The sequence below is a fragment of the Podarcis erhardii genome, assembly GCF_964252035.2.
Source record: "Podarcis erhardii genome assembly, chromosome: 8".
In the NCBI taxonomy this organism is placed as follows: domain Eukaryota; kingdom Metazoa; phylum Chordata; class Lepidosauria; order Squamata; family Lacertidae; genus Podarcis; species Podarcis erhardii.
The window spans coordinates 35844291-35859940 of NC_138499.1; the positions used below are offsets into that span (position 1 = coordinate 35844291).

General features: G+C 41.2%; 1 long non-coding RNA gene across 1 annotated transcript in view; it reads left to right on the forward strand.

Moving 5' to 3' along the window:
* The window catches only part of LOC309349161, a 28884-nt gene extending 19998 nt beyond the window's left edge, over positions 1 to 8886 (forward strand). The window contains exon 3 of the long non-coding RNA XR_014159781.1: positions 8815 to 8886. This is a non-coding gene — a long non-coding RNA (uncharacterized lncRNA). The remainder of the gene's footprint in view (positions 1 to 8814) is intronic.
* The last annotated feature ends 6764 nt before the right edge of the window (positions 8887 to 15650 follow it).

Here is a 15650-nt window from a genome sequence, read left to right on the forward strand (position 1 = left end):
TCTCCTTGCTTTCATTCTGAAAAGTGAGCAGATGCAGAGTTCTTAGAGCTGAAGATCTTTGGATTTCACCCTTAGAGCTCCCCTCTCATTGTTCTGCACCATCCCTGTGTTGAATGATATGATACCAAATTTTTATTTTGCTAAAAGCAGCTGATTGCTTACTTGTTGCTAACAAACATGGCTATGTATAAAAGTGCTTGTATTTCATGCCTCTGAGAGTCTCTTGGGATATTTACATAGCTTGCATTTTTCTCTGGAGTTTTATTTATTCCTTGGGGCAATAGTGTACAGCTTGTAAAGCCGAACTCCTGAAATTGATTTCAATATGATTTTTAGGATATTTCCACCACACTCCAGGTGCCAATCCATGTTTTGAATACACTGAGCCATGATGTCAGTACCTATTGTTCCTTTTCCTTTCTATTATAAAGCTCTGTAGTGCAAAACTTTAAGCCACAAACTGTTCAACAACAAAATAGCATCTTTTTTGTTTTTTTGTTACAAAGAAAGCAGAATGGAACCCTTTTCCAGTACCTTAGTGCCAGTGCTAAAAACTGTAAATTATAATGCTGACTGCCCACAAGTACAGACCTATATGTTAACCCCAATATTCATAATTTCTATTTGTGCCCTTACCCACAGTTAATTTTTCCACATAGAAATGTACCTTTTAAAATTGCAGATGCATCATAATATTATTTCCAGTATGAGAAATAGTCATTCAACACAGCCAAATATTATCCTGGTTTTGTTAGCCTTTTGATTACATGTATGGGTAACTTTCTTTCTTACTGCTGTTTTTGGAACTTACTGTACCAAAAGCCTATGGACAACTTTTCTGTTTTTGTGTATTAACAAGTCTAGCCATAACCAACACAAAGTGTACAAGCTCTTTTGGTTTTGTGTGTTATCTCCCCCTCCCACCAAAAAAAATATGAAATGCAATATCTGTTTGGGAGTTTTCACAATCATTTGCTCTATAAATTTACTCATTTCTAAGTGGGAGTGATCATGTGATAGAGTTGAAAGACTTACATATTTTGCTTTAATCTATGCAAAGATCAAAAGATTCACATGTAGCTCACTGGTGTGAGTGTGTGATTTTCTAGGATCCCAGAGATGCTTGCATCACTCCACAAGCTGCAAACAAAGGAATACTTACAGAAGGTACATTTCACCAGTTGCTGAGAATATGATCATATTGCTGACTGGTCACTATCTTCGAAATTCAGCCCCTCACAAATATCTTTCAAGAAGGTGCTGAAGAGTGAATCCTCTTTTTACAATGCAAACCTACGACAGGCCACATGTACCTGGAAGCCTTTCTGTACTTACCATTTATGGTGGTCTAGTTGCTGGTTTTTCCCATTTTGGGGCCATGCCACCACACAGCACCATCATTATTCAGCTAGTATTCTGAAATAATGTGTTTAAAAACACACTTCTGATGCTGCTGGGGAAAAAAAATCTGACTTTTGTGAAAGGTCTGTAATGGATCCCCGATATTTTCATTTGTGTGGCATGTGTACAACCATTGTTCCGGTTTCTGTGTGGACAGGATTGAGGTTGGTGGGCGTGGTTTGGGAAACATCTGTTTCACACCTTTTCCCTCTGACTGGTGTAAGATGTTAGTTTGCAACCTCAGTTCAGAGATGACAGATACAGACAATGGTACTGAGTTGAAGTACTAGCCATGACAGCAGTCATTAGCTGCAAACAAAACTTATTCACCACAAACGGGTTTGCCAAACTCAGGCAGACATGTAGTTCATTTTCTAATCTTTTCTAGTCCCTCAATATTAGAATTCCAGAATATTAGACATTTAATGATGATGATGATGATGATGCAATGAAAGGACTATTCCTGTGTGCATACTCATCACTCTGACATGTACTGGAGCATGATGTCATGAGTTCCATGGTGATGTCACGGAGGAGATGATCAGATCCTGGAAGAACATAAGGATGTGACTATGGCTGCTGAATTTCTTTTCAGTTCAGGGCCAACCTACTATTAGTGTGAAGAAGAATACTCCACACTCGATCTCTAATAACAGCAACATGTGACCAAACGCAAAGACAATCAACCACAAATTCATCTGTTAAAATGTCAGATTAAACAGCAACTATGCCACTATAAATAGTAAGTGCATAAAAACCCTGTAAGATGCTTAGCAAGTTATAAGTGTTCAAGAAATTATAAATGATGGCACCCATCATCTTGCTGTCATCTTGTCCCTTAACATATTCACATGCTATCAGCATCTTTGTGTTTATTGTTTAAGCCACTTGGCCGTAAGAATTTCAAATATATGCAAAAATAATAAATGATGCGCCATAACAGAATTGTATCTCAGATGGAAGATAAAAATCCACTTGAGGGTACAGATCATATTAAAGAGCCCCCTTTCACTCGGTGCCACATTTCCCCTACAAATTCCATCTGAACTTCTGCAGCCATGTCATGAAATCAAAACCCCAATTACCCTCTGATTTGGGGCCAATCAAGAGCCAGTTTCATGACACGAAATGCCATTTCCCATCTAAACTGCCTTGTAAAGAGATTGACTGCATATATTATCCACGAGTGTCATCAACTCTCAATGAATAAACCTCATTAGTGACTTCCAGAATGCAAAGAGAAATTCCATCAGTATTTGTTGCCTACTACATTGTGCTCCCGCTGAAGAGTCTTGATGTTTGTGTAGACAGCTGATTGCTCAAATTCATTGTAGCTGTGTTTGCTGAAATACATCAGCACCAATGCAATAACATTGCAGGCAATTTTACTGTAAACTGTAAATCTGTCATTTAGCTGCATGAGTCAAGCCATCCACAAATGAAAGAAATAGTAAATGTCTGTGATATTGCTGTACAGATTCCAATGGCAAAATTCTGCCAGCATTGTTGTCATTTGACAATGCAGGGCACTGAAGGCAACCTCATCTTCTCCTTTGTTTAATGTACCTAAGAGCACGCTGCATTCAGAATGTAACAATCATTTGAAAGACCTGACTCACCATTTTGGAAGAGAAATGGTTTGTTACAATTGAGTCTGTCCTAGCATCTTTTGCTCCTTTGTCCAGGAGTGCTGCATGTACAAATAGTTCTGCACAGCAGGCAGAAGAATATTTATGTCTCCTGGTGCTCTTTTTTTGATCTGCTCTCTTTCTAAAAAGTTCAGTAGAGGCAGCTAGGCAAAATAATCAGTGGCCTACAGCGAACCCAACCCAACAAGTGTGGGGATGTGCGATGAGAATTTTGTTGTTTTCCACCTGCAGTAACAGTAATGGCAATAGATTTAGGAACCACAAAGCATAAAGCTATAGGAGCAGTGATTTTATGCGTGTATGTGTTTAGTTTCTTTTTGCTTTTAACTTGCTTTTAAGTCAAGGTGCACAATATCCTAGGCTTTTTTATATAACCGAGACAGAAAACCCCACAGGCTCCTCTTCCCTTACTTGGTGGTAAAAATACAACAATAATAATACTTTATAAAATAAGAGTTTGTTGCCCTTTCACCACTGGCCTCCAGCAGATTAGCTGCCTGATGTGCCTATCTCATTCTGCCCAATGGTAGAGCTGGTACTGCATGGGAGACATCAATGGAAATGGAGCTTGGGGTAGCTTTGCTCTGTACCATGTTGAAATCAGCCACTGAAGTGAGGGTCGCAAGTTTAGCCCCTTCTTAACTGGATTCCACTTCTAATGTGATACAAAGTTGGGCACTGGCAGATACTCCCCCCCCTCCCTTATGGGCTTCTGAAATATAAAAAATGTTGTGCGGCTGATGGCAGAAATATTGGAGTAGGTAATGTGTAAGATGGCATCAGTGCTAAAGCAGCTGAAGATGGCATTACCCAGGAGGATAATTCATATATTGAAAAGGGAACAGATGTCAATAGAGACAGCTTGTCTGGTTGTCTGGATGGCTGTTCTGTAGCATGTATTGAAGGGAAGGGATTTTCAGACAGTCTGTTTGTGAAGTTCCATGCAGCCTGCCCTAATTGTTTGTTAAAGAGAGGTGACATTTTGTTGTAAAATATGTTTAAATATGGTAAGGATATAATAACCCCCAGCAGCCTTTACAGGATGCAGATGAGGATTCTTTCTGTACCTCTTCCCATTTATACTACCAGTTAAGACTTTCTATCTCTCTGTGTGTGAATATTTGTTTTTCTTTCAAGGCAGCTGTTTCAATGCATGTTTTATTTCATCCTTTGGAAGGACATGAGCATTACAAAAGAACTGCATGTGAAGTGGAAAAGTCTTTACTTGCATATGTTTACATAGCATTTACCTCTTAATCTTGATCCAGATTGGTGACATTGTGGGATTTTTAGTACTTTAGTTTAGAGGTAGGGATCAGTGACTGGAAGGGAGCCATTGTTGTGTAGTGGCTAGATTATTGGACTAGTATCCCTTGCTTCCTTGGGTTTTCAAATCCTGACTCATCTATGAAAGTCGCTACATGAATTTAGCCTACCTCCCATGGTTGTTGTGAGGATAAAACAGTGGTGGTTGTTTGATGCTTTTAGATCCATGGAGGAAAGGTAGATAATCAGTAATGGAGAACCACAGAGCCAAATCTTGCCAAGATGGTTTGCTACACATGTGTGTTTTCTAATATGAATATTCAAACTAAGGTTATAATCCTATATATACTTCTTGGACATAAGCCCTGTTGAATTCAGTGGGATTTATTTCTGATTAAACATTCATTCAATTTGACATCAGATGTGTGATTAGATTATATTGAAGCAGTGTGACAATTTGTATGCATCAATCTATGATTTCTGTACAGTTTTATAAATGTATGGATTTATATTAGGATACATTTACACACTATGGCCCCTCCACCCCATCTTTTCATATTTCCTTATGGGGATATTGCATGATTCCTGTTCTTTCTAAGTGTGAAAAGAGAGGGGGAGACGAGTTCACAGATGATGATGGCCTGGAGATTAAAAGTCTGAGGACATTTCAAAATTGTAAAGGTATTATTCTCACATGCACTTATTTCTTGGTGAGTGTGAAAAACAGCAACTCTTCAAGCTGAGGTAGTGTGAAATAGCTTCCTGCAAATGATGCTCAGACATATGCAGAAAGTACAGGGACAGGTTTTGTCCCTTTTTTATGAGCACTGAAGAGTTATTGAATGATAACACAAAAATCTGAGAGAGAAGACTCCAAACATTAATGATTTTCACAATTTTGTGATTTTGTTTTTATCTTAGGGACAAACTAAGACTGCGATCCTTTTCATTTTTACATTATTTCTGTCTACTTATTTCTGAATAAACTTGCATAGATTTATACTGCACATGTATTTATAGGTATATGCTAGTGTCTTGGTCACAACAACCTGCTCTGTATGAAACATTCTGAACTGTGTTTGAATACAAAATGCCAGTTAGCTTTCTTTCAGTTATGGATTCTGTGTTATGCCTTTGGGGAAATGTTTCCTGTACATTTTTCTGAAAGAAGTCCATTGGCCGTTGTATTTGATCATTCAGAATATATCTAAGAGGAGTTGTGCAATACGAAGGGACTCACATATCCATTTCCTGGGCTTCGGCTTCATATACTTCTTATGTGCCCTCTCTGTTCTAGCAGGGAGGGGCATTTTCCCTCCTCACTGCGGTGCTGAAGTGGGGGTGCAAATCATCCATGCCCTGCTCATCAGAAAATCAGGCTGGTGAGTGGAGATGGGGTGATTTGCATCCATGTTGCAGTGGATTATGAAGCAGGGATGGCCCATTATTAATTATTACTTATTAAATTTCTTTAAAGGATAGATTGTAATTTTTTTAAATTGGCACCACAGTCAGTAGAAAATGCTGACTATTTCCCCCCTCCCCACTCTGTTGCACACCAATGCACTCGAGCCCCAAAGTTCCCAGGAGAACAATAAATCACACTGACATGGAGTATTTTGGTTTATGGGTTCAAGTAGGCCACAACTTTATTGGTTACAGATGTGAGTGGTTTGGTTTTGGCACTGGGGTGAAGCCAGGCTATATCTTGACTCCTGCCCACTTGCAGGAAGTCCATGGAAGGGTAAACCACTGATAGGGGGTGCCCTATAACTTACATCAGATAGTGGCACCACCCCGAGGGGTCCCTGTAGAGGCTGTGACATGGCCCTAGCCCACGATTGGGCTTTGGACAGTATCCACACCGCTGATCTCTTTAACAGGATACCCTTCCTGAGGAGGGGCAGACGAAGGCAACAACCTCCCCTCCAGCCAAATGAAGTCTTACCCAATGCCTAACCTCACAAAAGTTACAGATAGGTAGCCGTGTTGGTCTGCCATGGTCAAAACAAAATAATTTTTTTTTTCTTTCCAGTAGCACCTTAAAGACCAACTGAGTTAGTTCTAGGTATGAGCTTTCGTGTGCATGCACACTTCTTCAGATATGCACACGAAAGCTCATACCTAGAACTAGCTCACAAAAGTTGTGAAGATTGCTACTAGGTAGGCAAAAACTAAATGGCCAGTGCCAATTTGCCAAGTGGGAAAAAAAATCCTACCTGGCCCCAACAACATGGCAACCAACATTTGCCATAGCAAGGTCATATCAGAGCAAAGCATGAAAAGAGGGTGGGTGGGTAGGGTGATCTGACGAAGAGGCAAGAAAGAGGGAGCTGGCCAGCCATGCTGAGATTAAATGGCTTGCGGCCACACCCACCCTGCTGGCTGATTGGCTGGGGCTGTCCCTCAACACAGGTGACGCGGCCAGCCATGATGCAGGGGTGAGGTGGCATGCCTCCACCCCTACGCTGGAAAACTAATGAGGCACAGTTGCCACCCACCGATATAGAGGTGAGTGGATTTGTAGGACTGATTATTTCCTTTCTATATGAAGGGAAGGGAAATCCCTGCCCTAGTGCTATAGCATTCTATTAGGGAGGAGAAATAACCTCCTTTCTTGGGAAACACCCTAGCTAAATCCAGCTGTGAGACCAACAAAGAGAGACCCCTGCTTCCTTCTCTAAGTTGGAAAATGCCATTGATTGGTTGGCTTTCTGACACTGGAAGGTGTGTCACCATCTTGGATAGGGAGAGTATTTGCAAAAATCCCGCAATCCGGTTGAGACAGGAGATTTTGATACTGTAATATTTCAAACAAAAGTGAGCTAAACTCTGTACAGAACCTTGCCAGAGCAGCAAGCGGCAAACTGGAAAGAGTCTCTTTAGTCCATGCTGCAGCACAGTTGCATATGCTCTGAAATGTGTTATATGAGAGCAAGGATGTTGCCACAGTTGCCAGCAGGCATTGAATTTGGGCTCCTTACAGCAACACATTCATCAAGAAACCATGGAGGCGATGTGTTATCAGCCTTTCCCAACTTGATGCCATCTCAGTGTTTTGAACTACAACTCTCATCATCCTGACCATTTGCCATCCTGGCTGGGACTGATGGGAGCTGTAGTCCAAATCATTTGGATGGTAGAAGGTTGAGGAAGGCTGATGTAGACAGATGAACCAAAACAGATGAGAAGGAAACTTATGAACTGGCATCAAAATGCCCTCGAACATCTGCTTACTAGGCAAAGTGCTTTGTCATGGAGTCCTTAGAGATTCTCTGGTCCCAGGTGATGTGTGCTGGCCAAGAACCTTTCAGAATGGGAAGAAACTGGCAAATTATTAATTTATTAGGAAGACTGAATACTTATGGTGCTCTGTGAAAGAGGGGGGTCCTTCATTGAATGCACAGGCTGAAATAAGTGATCTTGGTGCAACTTATTCTCATGTAAGCGGACAGATGATTGCAGACAGCATAAATCATTCACCACAATAAAACTTTAGCAGTTATCCCCGTGTCATAGAGTGAGCTTCATGGTTGAATAAAGTTTTGAACCCAGGTCTCCCAGGCCCTGGTGCATCAGTTTTACCACTGAACCTGTACATTGCAGGAGTTTTATATATATCACAATGCAATAGAAATTATCCCACAATACTTTTATTTCTTGGAAATCTGTCCATAAAAGAAGCCTCCCTTGAATAGTTTCAATGATGTTCAAGGTAACTAGCTGCATTGTGTCTACCTTCTGTCTACCTGCTGACTAGTGGTGGGTGACAGGGGACAAGAGGACACCTTGAAGCTACTGTTTACAAGCAGTGACTGCAAGGTGCAGCTGTGAACTTACAAGTGGTCTCTGTACAGGGATAGCAAAGGAAGGGATGGCAGGAGCTGCAGAAATTTTGCACTGCTCAGAGTATAGTGGACTGGCCCTACAATTAGGCACTTTGAGATGAATGCTGGGATTGTGTGAGGGCTGCATGGGTGGCAGTCTCCTTGCTGATCTTCTGTTGGAGGAAGAAAAATCTAGTTGTGCTACACACAGCCTACTGTGTACCTAGCTTGCTGCACACAGATACAGTGGAGAATGCTAAATAAGATCCTGCTGCCAGTCTGGCCCGCTTCAGTAGGTGGAATGGGTGTGGATAAGGTGCATTTTTATCTTTTGCCTCAGGCAGAAAAAAGTTTTGGACTGATTCTGACACTAATGATGGTATTGGCTACCCGGGATGAACAAATATGCCACTTTCAACTCTCTGTTTTTTCCTATTTTTTTCAATCTAAATTCAGTTTTCTGCATTTATGCAGCAATCTAAAATTTAAAAACAAAACAAACGGATCATCAGCATTTAAGTGTGAATTTCTCTGAATAAACATATTTTGTATGCAGTTTTGATGACTATATATATTTTTTACAAACAATAATGCATTTTTGTATGTTTTTTTCACTAATATATGCACTTTCATGCACATTTTGCCTTACTATATATGCACATTTCTTTTAGTGTATTGTTTGGCTGGAGAACTGCTTTGCAAAATGTGGAGAATTTCAAAGGATAGCTACCTTCAGTTCATACATCGGTTCAAGAAGTGCGAATCATGCAGTTTCTCCTTTAAAAGCAAGTAAAACTGAATTTATTGTCCCCCTCTCTCTGGCGCTTTCTGTGTTGGACAGCCCATCCACAGCAAGCTGCTTTTCAGCAGTGCCCATCAATAATCATTCCGCTTCTTCCCATTTGTGGTTACCTGTCCTGCTAGTAGACACATTTCACAGGGAAGATAATATTCTAAATCTAGAAGAAGTGGTAGTTTCCTCTCTTGATGAAAGAGAAATCACTGCTATTTCGATAGCATGGATGCTACTGGTCTGCCTTCTGTAGCAGCTGAATCAGCTCCAGGAAAGCCAGAGCACCACTATGAATTTGGAGTGGGGTTAAGAGATGAATTTCCATAATTTTGGAGGTCATCTAACTAGAGAGAAGAGAGCTCCCCAGGCACTGACATTAGCTGGGGAAACCCTCTTCCTGGCATCCCTTTCCAGCTGGTCCAGTACAGTAAGTACACCTTGGTATTAACATTATGTGCTATTTTTATTCCATTTCCTCTTTTTGATGAAGCAGGGTATTTATGATTTCAACATTTCAATATTCTCTGTTGTCGGACCTCTCCCAGTCCATGGCTATGGTCTTGTGTGTGATAAGATTTGCTAACTGAAACGGCCAGACCATTGATCCATCCCACTCAGTATTGTCTACACTGTTTGGCAGCAGCTCTCTGGGGATTCAGATAGGTATCTCTCTCAGCACTTCCTGGAGGTGCCAGGGATTGGACTTGGCACCATCAGCAAAGCAGATGCTCTATCACTAAGCTACTAGCCCTTGCTCTACCACTGCTCCTTAAAGAATGTTTGTATGGCTATAACAATGGCAGGCATAATTATTGCTCACCCATATGATGGGACAGCATTTCCTTTCTTCCTACCCATGGTGATCTGCCTCCACCATTCGTTGGCCGTTGCCTAGGTGCTGAGTCTCCTCCTCCTGGCTCCTCCTTTCCACCACTCTCCAATTGGTGTGAGCAAAACTGGACAAGGATAGTTTTGCTTTAACACTACCTGCCCATTGCACCACAGGGCCCACTGTCCGTTAACTCCCCCCCCCCCCCGGCCTATGGCCTTCAGATACGCAAGACCTAGCTTCCTTCCAGCATGATGCATTCACAACCAAAATAAAGGGGGGTGGAAAACACAAGATCTACCCACCCGGGAAGAATGGCAGACGAAGGTGATGGACTATATGGAACTGGCTGAGATGATTGGCAGAATCCGAGACCAAGGAGAAGAGTCGGTGGGAGAAGATTGGAAAAAATTTAAAGTTTATCTTCAGAAATATTGTAAAATTAAGGAATGTTAGAAAGATGTTGGAACAGAATTATGTGGTTTTAGCAGAAAAGATATAAAGGACTAAGTAAAAATAATTTGGTGAAAGAAGGGAATGCAAAATTACAATATATTAAGATAAAATATTAAGATAAACTATTAAGATAAAAACAAAGTTGGAAAGGATTTGCTGAAATATCTAATTGAATTAGAATACAAAAATGGGAGGTGTGAGGAGGTCAAGGAAGTAAGTGAATGAAAGCAAGTGATGTAAAGGTTTGATTTGTTCTTTCTTCAATTGTTTGTATTTTTTCTGTTTTTTCTATTTTTCTATTTTTTACTTTTTTATTTGTTTCTCTTTGTAACCTTTAAAATTTGAATAAATATTATTAAAAAAAAACAAAATAAAGGGGGGCGGGCGGGTGGAAAGCAGTGAAGTAAAAGCAGCTGTTTACAATATAAAGCAATTTACAATATAACATCATATGCAAAAGTTACGTATATAAAAGCAGTTAAAAACAACAATGCATGCATAAAATCAATTCAGGACAGGGCAGGTCAGGACAGATACCAACTGGTATAAACATTTTATCTTGTTGAAATAGGAATGCCTTTAACATAGGAATGCATGTTGAAATAGGAATGCCTTTAATATGCATTGAATGCTTGTTGAAATAGGAATGCATGTTGAAATAGGAACGCCTTTAACATGCATTGAAAAGTCAATAGTCCCAGAAGCAGTTTAGTCATGCTGGCCACATGACCTGGAAATCTGTCTGTGGACAAACGCTGGCTCCCTCAACCTGAAGCGAGATGAGTGCCACACTCCACAGTCACTTTTGACTGGACCTAACCATCCAGGGGTCATTTACTTTACCTTTTACCTTTATCAATGCCAGCACCTTACCTACTCCAGAAGCTAATAGGCAGCCAGCAATTTCTTCAGCAGAATCTTTGTACTTTCTCCCATTTCATATATTATGCATTATAAACCTAAGCAAAGCTGCTCCATTTTCCTGGATATGGTCAATGCCTGAAAAATTGGTTGTGCACTATGAGCGCTATCTGTTTATGAGAACTAGACCTCCTGATGATGAGAGTTGTAGTCCAGAACATCTGAAATGCACCAGATGAAGGAAGGCTGGCCTACATGGACCAATATTATCTCCTTGCTTGTTCTCAGTTCCCTTCTTTGTTGGGTCTCTTTGTTAACAGGGTTGCGGACCAATTTTTCCTGAAAGCAATTCACACTGAAATGTGTGCTTCCACTACATTTCCAGAAGAAGTGGCTTTTGTGTCATGTGACAGATTACATAAAACATGAAAATTATCCAGTGAGGGAATGTCGCGGAAATTGAACAAAACACTATTTGAATGCAGCCTCTGTTGGGCTCCAACTCAATGTGTGGGGATTTGGTGCTTGTCTGAATGCAGAGAACTTGTGGCTAGGATTGTCTAAGTTTCGCATTTTCCTATCTGTGACATTCTTGTGGGACCAAGCATCACTATTTTGCTCTCTTTGTGCCTAAAGCCAAGGATGAAAGTATTTTTTTTAATTGGAACTAATGGAAAGTCAGCAGTTCTCCTTGTTTATGTGGACGCCAGGCAACCGTTCTGTCACTACACCAGGGCTAGGTATGCTGTATTGCTTTCACTTACTGCCTCCTGTGCTGCCACCTGCCAGAACTAGCCCTGCTTATCCAAATGCCGTCTGGCATAACTGGAGCATGAGGGGCAAGGCCTCCCTGTGAAGGTGGGGTATGTCGGCACTACAGGACAATAGACCGTCATGCTCCAATGTGGCTGGCACCCAGAATCAAAGCAGCAGGCATTTAGGCCAAGGAATTAAAACAAGCCAAGTTCCAACCGCATATTGTTCCTTAAAGCTGATGGCTCGGTCATGTGTCAGATAAGGACAAAACCTTTTCAGAGTAAAACTATTGCATTCACTGAGCAGCTGCAGGATGCAATGATCAAGTTTAAGAATAAGACAGTGTCTGCTGTACAAACAGCAGTCTGTCATCAGCATTGCCTGCTTTATGTACTACATTTGAGCTGGAATTACCGTCAGCGTTTTTGTTGTTGGTGTTGCTTTTAGCCGTTATCAAGACGTATGTGCTTTGGAAAGGTAGACGCAGTGGCAAAATGAGCAGACCCCGGACTTCAGTCAAACAGTGCAGTTCCATAGCATGATTCAGAAGCATTCGGGCAACTCTTGTGAAGCGCTCTGTGCTTTCAACAAATCTGCTCTTGGGTTATGCAGATACACAAACAAGCGCAATGCATTATCACAGAACCTGAACTCTCACAATAAGCCAAAGAAATACATAAATAAAGAATTGAATAAATAGCCTGGAACCAGAACTGCTCAAACTTTTAATTTTCTTTGGAAATCTATTGTCCAAGCATTGTGGTTTACCTTTCTGGGTTGGAAGGTATATATATTTTATTAACTTCCGACATTTTTTTTAAAAAATGTACATTTGACCAGAAATTAATTTTGTTTTAGACTTTCTGCACTTAAAGATTGGGCCTTAATGGAACATTTGCGTTACTGGTATTATCTGGTTTGTGAAAATTACAGTGTCTATTTTATTTTTACCAAAACATGGACATTGCCAACGAAACCAAGAAAACAATTTAAAGGACATAAAAGTATTTACAAGAAGAAAAATATTTTGTAAAAATATCAACAACATAAACATATTAAGGAACAATGATAAAAGACAGTATGAATCAGGCCCATGCCGAACTTGTCTGAGGCCCAGAGTGGGAGTCCCCTGCTGGCTGGGAGGCATGGGGTTTCTTGGCATGACATTGTAAGTCTGGCAGGCCCTTGGCTGTATAAATCTTATGAAATAAAAATACTCTTCTCGGGACCCATAATTTCTACTGTTTTATTGGTTTATTGTATAAGATATTCCTGTTCTGATGTCTGACATTTTACAATTTTTTTATATGCACTGTAAGCCACCCAGAGTGGCTGGGGAAATGCAGCCAGATAGGTGGAGTATATTATTATTAACAACAACAACAACAACAACAACAGGCCTGTTTTTGGTAGTATAGCACACCCTGCTTACAGACCCTATTTTGCCATGTTGTTGTGGTTCCCTTTCTCCATCCTGTCAATCTCTGGCAGCTCATCACTAGGCTTACTAACCGAGACCTGCTTCATTATTCTCCCCTGTACCTTTCTGTCTCCTTATGTCTTCTTTCTCTCCTAGTTTCTCTGGTTCACTTTCCACTCTCCGTAGCCTATCTGTGTTCTGTAAAGCCTTTCATATCCACCCATTCTTATTCTCTATTGCAGGGGTCAGCAACCTTTTTCAGGCATGGGCCAGTCCACCATCCCTCAGACCATGTGGTGGGCTGGACTATATTTTGGAAAAAAATATGAACGAATTCCTATGCCCCACAAATAACCCAGAAAGGCATTTTAAATGAAAGGATACATTCTATGCATGTAAAAACACGCTGATTCCTGGACCGTCCGCAGGCTGTCCTCAGGCCGTCCGCAGGTGATTGGGTCACATCTGGCCCCTGGGCCTTAGGTTGTCTACCCCTGCTCTATTGGTATATCCCTTGGATCTCTCTTTCTTGCCCCTTACACAGACACCGGGAGCATTTGGGAAGCCCTTGAGCAGCAGCACTGGACTGTTATGTGACTTCTCCCTACCTGTGTCTGGTTGGGCTGGGACCCTCTGGGTCATCCCAAAAGGGGCATTGTGGGAAATTAAAATGGAAGCTAGATTCCAAATTCCAAGTGCTAATTGGAGCACTGAGCCAGTTGTTTTTTGTTTGTTTTTTTAAGGAGGAATCAAGATAGGCATCTGTGGTGAGTCCTGCCAAGGCATAAGGGCCCTGGCAGCTGCTTTATTATTATTATTATTAATTAAATTTGTATAGTGCCCTATACCCGCAGGTCTCAGGGCAGTTCACAAGATGCTATGTGCTTAAGGATGCTATGTGAGGACACAGTGTGGGAATGCCTGTTGGGGTAGCTACATTATCTTTTGCTTCTCCTGGCACAGTTTTGCTTTGCTTTCTTCTGTGAGGACATCGGGTTCCAACAACTTTGTACTGTGATAACATCTAAGTAGCATTGGCATAATGATTTCCAGGGTTTACATGAGGCCCATTGTAAACAGTGCGTCTTGGAGGAGGTGATGGTAGGGGCAGTAGTTTGTGATTCTTGTGTGGATAAATAGGCACAAGATTGTAAATTAGTAACTGTCGACTCTTTGGTTACCGTTGCAAATGTAACAGAGGACTCCAAATACATCCCTGCCCAGAGATGCAAACCACATAGCAGAGATCTTCAAAGTTGGCATTTTTAAAAAAATTGCTTGTATTTGTGGCACACAGCTTTCAACCCGTTTTCTAATCACACATGTCATCAGCGACACTCTGACAGAAACTCTGAAGAAATTCTGGGTTGTTTTTTTAGGGCAATAATAAAAGGACAGCTGCCCATATGCTCTCGGGTCTTCAACATAACTACAGATAATTACACACTAACTGTAGCTGCTTAAGGAAATTCTACACAAATCCCCTTACAAATATGAGTTCACATATCCTGTAATATTTCCAAAATCTTTCTAAAAGAAAAGAAAAGAGCTAATATGGTTCAGCGGCTTGAGAACGGGTGGGATTTTTTGGCAGACTAAGGGCCACATTCCTTTATGGGCAACTGACTGGGGGCCAGAGGTAAAAGTGGGCAGAGCAACAAATGTAAATGTTAGCTTTCTACAGTAGCTCGTTTCTACACAAGCTGACATGTTCTTCTCCATCCCCCATCCAAGCAAGCAAGCAAGCAAGCAAGCAAGCAAGCAAGCGGTGTTATCCAAGTTCAAGGACACATTCCAGCCAGGCAAAAACAATCAGCGAGGGTACAAAGCAGGCCAGGTGAGGGGTGAAGCTCAGGAGGGGTGTAGATAGGAAAGAGCCCCAAGGGTAAGGATAGAAAGGCTTGCAGGGTTGCTTTCACCCCCTGGTCCTGAAGCTTACCATCCCTGGGCAAGAATGTAGAGATGAGAGGATTCCTCCCCTCACCATTCAGTTTCTTTACTGCATTTTTCAGGTCCACTGTGTGTTCTATTTCTCTTGCATTCCAGTTTAACTGGGATAATTTCAAAGTATTTTTTCAAATTGGAGCATGTTTAGTTGGCCTCAGCTTTCAGCCGCCTCAGTTTCTTTGTGCCTTTAACTTTGCACTGCCAATTCGCACATGCTCTTTATGAAACATTGCAAGGAGGACATCTTGATGTGACCCTCTTTTGTGGGTGCTGTGACTGCTCTTCGACTGATCTGCACAGGGCCACTGGATGATTTGGGAAAACCTTCCATGAAACCTATTTGATGCAATTATACCTACGATCACATGAAGATGGCTTTTGAAGAGTGTTTTATCAGCTTGTGCAGAACAAGACACAAACGAACTGATAATGAAGGAGAAATTAC